At 29.5% G+C, this 5,474-nt stretch overlaps 1 long non-coding RNA gene across 1 annotated transcript; it reads right to left on the bottom strand.

Annotated features, from left to right (window-relative positions):
- Positions 1–215: 215 nt before the first annotated feature.
- Positions 216–1,944, bottom strand: LOC107765508 (uncharacterized). The gene is made up of 2 exons (XR_001643444.2): positions 1,514–1,944; positions 216–453 (listed from the first exon to the last, which is right to left on the bottom strand). It is a non-coding gene; the product is annotated as an uncharacterized LOC107765508 (long non-coding RNA).
- Positions 1,945–5,474: the final 3,530 nt, after the last annotated feature.

Here is a 5,474-nt window from a genome sequence, read left to right as displayed (position 1 = left end):
ATTACCCCACGAACATAATGCTTTCTTCTTTATGTTTTCTGGACTTCCATTTTCTCCTTTCTCAAGTGATTTCCGATAGAATGTATATAGGTTGGTAATCACTAATATATTGGTAATTGTCTTTATCAGTTTGACAATTAGTTTCTTCCACATTTATTTCTTAATGGGATGGGAGTTATGATATTTTAAAAAGTAATAACCTTTAGGCTAAAGGAAAAAAAACAAGAAAATTTAGACATATTATTCCTTGCAATTAGCATCGAACAAATATTCATTCATTATAAAGTTACACGAAAAAGAAACGTTACAAGTAATATTGAGGTAATATAGGGAACACAAAGACTCAACTTTGTTTTTTCTTTTCTTTCTATAAGACATTGTGGAAAATCAAAGGTCGAAACACCAGGCTAGTTTCTCTCTAGTTAGACAAACCTTGACTAGTCCATCAAATACCTGCAATCCAAAAATAAACACGTGCATGTAAGTTACGTATACACGATATACAGTCTGATCTCTCTATAACAACATCCTTATATAACAACATTTCACTATAGAAATCAAGTTTTTTCGGAACCAAATGTCATGTTTTGTTATAATATATGTTCTCTATAACAATAATTTTCTATAAAATAAAAAAATATTCGGAACAAACTATAATGTTATAAAGAAGTTTGACGGTATATGGTGCAATTAGTATTTTTGAGGGATACAAACCCGAATGCACCCATTTCGTCCCCCATAATGTTTGTTTAGAGAAAAAGTAAACGTTCTCGGTATGATATTTTATGCTTACTAACTAAATAGAGTCACATTCAGGATTTTAGGAAGAGGTGTGTACTATTACAAAGAGATAGATCTAAATATAAATTTTACGGGTTCAACCTTCAGTTCTTACTATTGCACCCATTACATTTTAGAATTATAAGTTCAATTTTTTTTTTTTAAATTAGTAATTTTCTTACACCTATATTTATACTCCGTGTCTAAAATATTAGAATCAATTCAACTTATTGGCTATATGCTACATAATCCATTGCTACAAGTTTTAAATACATATTTCATTTAACCATATAAGATTTTAGAGTGACAAAAGAAAAATATGAATTTTAATGTGTGAACATTTTGAAAGAATAAACTAAAGAAAAAGGAAAGAAAAAACGACTTAAATTAATACACAAAAAATGACATCAGACATGTTCATCTCCGGCAGGCACCTAGTTCTAGGAAAACAGAAAATATATAACATATTGACATAAGATTGAAACCATAATTATTTAGAGAACTGCATGTAATAACCATCGAATCATATAATACTTTGAGTTTGATGCGCATACATATATTTAATTATTTTAAAAAAATATATAATATTACTTTACATGATTTAGGGAGGAAAGTATGAGTTCACGTGTTCTTTGGGACGCCCTAGATACGCCCTTGTAACTAAGCATATAAACAAATAAGTAAAAATCACTTAATTTGCAGGAAAATATTTTCCAGGAATGTGGTAACTTACTCAACAATGTGGCATAACACCACACTTGAAGAGATCAGCAATGAAAATCTGTCCAAAAAGAGAAGACCAGCAATAACGCTCCCTTTGTACAGCAGCATTCAGTACTTTACAGCAATTTTGATTTTCAACACCACCATTGCAATGAACCAAAGCTTCCTGAAAATTGATTGCTTCTCCAAAAGCTCCATTCACACTAGAAGCCACAACAATACAAATCAACAAAATGGCTAAACTCAAACCCTTAACTGCCATTTCTCTGATCTTAATTAGCTTTCTTTTTCTGAGGTTTATCACTTACTACTATAGCTCACTTTTGTTTATAGGGTTTATGATTATACAGTGGTTAGTGGTATATATATACAAGAAAAGAGTTGAAGTATGGGGAAGCAATAAATGCATGCATAGATCTAGAGAGCGTCGGCAAGTTTTTAAAGTTTTGTTTATTTGGTTAAAGAATGATATGTAGACATGTAGTTAAGTATGGTGCAGGAACTTAGCAAGTTTTCAGGTAGTATGGAAACTTCCTATATAATTAATGGGAGCTTTACATAAATAGCCGGCTGAATTTATTATTTACTTTTTATACCGGTAAATATAAATTACACATTCATTATATAAGGTTATACATATTATATACATGGATTATACAAATATTACATATCCACCAATTATCTTTTCTTAAGCAATTGGATGTGCAACTCTTTAGGTTAAAGGCATTTTTACACTACTAGTGTAATTTAGGAAATATTACGCGACCATCGAACATATACATTATAATTGTCATTCGTAGATATATTTGAATTTTATAACAAATCCATGGAACAAGAGATCAATTGTTTTGAATTAAAATATGAGAGTAACAAGCTCCCTTTCAATTTGCAGCAATCGTCTTGAGTTCGACTCTCAACAAAAGCATTATATTTTTCTATATTTATGGATTTTGCCTTGATTGTATTCGTTGCACGGACGAATACAGTCGATACAAATTGTATTCTTTGTATGCACCCATGTATGTCGCCTTGATTGTATTTGTTGCACGAACGAATCCAGTTGATATATACAAGTTGTATTCGTTGCACGAACGAATCCAGTTGATACAAATTGTATTCGTTGCGCGAACGAATACAGTTGACACAAGCTGTATTCATTGCGCGTCTGAATACAAATGATACAAACTAGTAACAATTGAACAATATCTACGAATGATAATTAGGCAAACTATAGTTACTAGGCTCTAAACTATAGTATCTTAAAATTCCTCTATAGTTTAACTTATGTTATTAAATTAATAAGTTATCATTTTTACCAAGTTACTGTCTAATATTTATTATAGAGATTTGCATATATCTTCTTAACATGTTAAAATTATACTGATAACTATATTAAAAGTGAGCTAATTATATTTTTTTACACGGCCGAATGAGAGTGGATAGAACTTAGACTTGGTCAAAAAATTGATCTTATATTATAGTAAGATTAAGTATTCGGTCCAATTCTTAGAAAGTTAATAAGCAAAGAGAGTGAATCTTGAAATATTCTGTTCCCTTGTAGCTTTCTTAACGGATTGGCAAGATTTCGGAGTAGTTTCGATTTTATTATTTATTATTATATATTTTCGGGATTTTTATTATGGTTAGATTGGATCAATGGATCTTGTCTCCTAGTCAGTTGACTAATGGTTGAAATAAGTTTTTTTTATATATATATATCATGCCAAAGACTACTAATTTTTTGTAAGTTGTGCTAGTGTAGCATATGCAGCGCACGATTGGGATCTCAATTCTCATAAATTGATTCTCTTTTTGTTTCGAGATTTTACACAAATAATGGGTCAGATTTACATTTATTTTTCAGTCAATATTTATGTATATATTATACATAAATTATATTTATATTATGTATTCATTGACTATTTTTAGTTTAAGGAAATTAAGATAATTCTTCTTTTGTTTTCTTTGCTTTTCCAGTTACATTCATGTATTGGCAGATTATAAGTTCTTGAACAATTAGATGGTAACCACTAACCTGCATATTTTTTCCTACCAAAAGAGCAAAGATTAAAACAAATTTCTGGGAAAAGACCATCTTGATAATCTCATTATTTTAGTTATCATTTTCTCTTTCTAAAAGAATTGATGAATTCAGAGTACGAGGGTCGAATTTTATGACTTTTTCTGTCTCAATTCAAATATCGATTTCTTAATTTCTTAATAATAACATTTGGATAATTAGACCCTATATACATCAAATAACACTTTTAATAATCAAAGATATTTAAACAACATAAGAAGTTGTAATAAAAAAAATGTTTTATTACTGAAATGATAACAGTGTCATGTAAAATGTAATAAAAATATTTTCTTGGATATATAATGAACCTAAATAGTCGTTCATCTAATCGCTTAAACTAAAAATAGTTTTAGGATGTAAAATATATGTATAATCCATATATAATATATGTATAATCTATATATATACCGGATAAAAATGTAAAAAATGATCTTACCGACTATTTATGTAATAATCTTTTTTTTCTTAGAATCAAACGCCTGAGTCACACTTCAATTATCCCGGCGGCTAGAAAATGGAGATCCACTCAAATGCTTGTTGGGTTCAACACAATTTCAACAACAACAACAAACACAATGTAATTTCACAAGTGAGATCTGAGAAGAATAATATGTACGCTGTCTTACTCTTACCTTGTTCAGATAAAGAGGTTATTTCCGGTAGTCACTGAATGCAGTTTCAATCCTTATGAAAAAGAACATTTAAATCCAAATGAATTCTTCATTGATAATTTGGGCTCAAGTGTAAAATCCATGTATAGATGTTACCTGGGCTTGAAGTTTAACGAGTCTAAAAGATGACCGAGCTTGCACTACCAAGCCCGACTCTTCTTCTCCTAATAGGTGAAAGGTGAGTTGCACAAACACTTTTGATTTTTGACCATAAAGGTTTGCCCATAGGATAAGCGGGGTTAAAAAATCAAGACCATTCATTTTCAAGGTGAATGTATTGAATTCAACGATGTCCTAATAAGTGAATGTATCGAATTCTACGATCACCTCTAATATTATAAATTATTGAGAGAACTATAGAAATAACTACAAATAGATACTACTTAACAATAATTAACCACTAACTCATGCTACCAAAAAATAGTCAGAAAATATTACCAGTGATATATAAGATTTAAAAAAATTAGGTAAAAGAGGATTTTCTTTTCAATGAGTATGATTGAAATTCGTCGAAAACACATAAATGAGGCAATGTACAAAACTTGAGGAAGACTGGAGGTGATTTGGACTAGTTTGGAGTCAGATTCATTATCAATGTTATACAACATTAAAAAATTCTAGGCAAAAAAAAGATTATTTTTATCTATGGGTATGGTTGAAATTCGTTAAAAATATATAGATGAGGCAATATATAACATTTTGAGGAAGATCAGAGGTAATTTAGACTAATTTAAAATTAAAATTCGTAGTTGAAATCGAGTTTTATAATTTTTTTGCGACATATATATCTAACACACAAGTATACATGGATATACAAGAGATATCGGGACAACATATTTGATATATACAAATGATACACGGGGGATATACAAGGGATACATATTTCATTGTTTTCCACGTTCATCTTCTACTTCGAATTTGATTCAAATTTCAATTCTACTCACTTCAAATCTCTACCAACTCGTCTCAAAATTGAGATTCAAACTCCTTGAGATGTACCCAATCAATTTCGACAACACACACTTGAAATAAATTACAATTTCAAAATTTCAAAATTTTAAACTCAAACTTAAGCGAGCTTCAATGAATTTTAACAGAGTTTTAGCTCATATCTTCACTTTTCAAGCAACAAATCAATCAAATCAAAATAAACATAATCTAAGAGATATATATTGTGATGACCTAAAATGTAATCTTTAAATTTAATAAGTAATTTTGTG

This window comes from Nicotiana tabacum, chromosome 19 (genome assembly GCF_000715075.1).
Source record: "Nicotiana tabacum cultivar K326 chromosome 19, ASM71507v2, whole genome shotgun sequence".
NCBI lineage: Eukaryota > Viridiplantae > Streptophyta > Magnoliopsida > Solanales > Solanaceae > Nicotiana > Nicotiana tabacum.
Note: the sequence above shows the minus strand (reverse complement) of the source record. Positions and strands in the feature narration are given on the sequence as shown.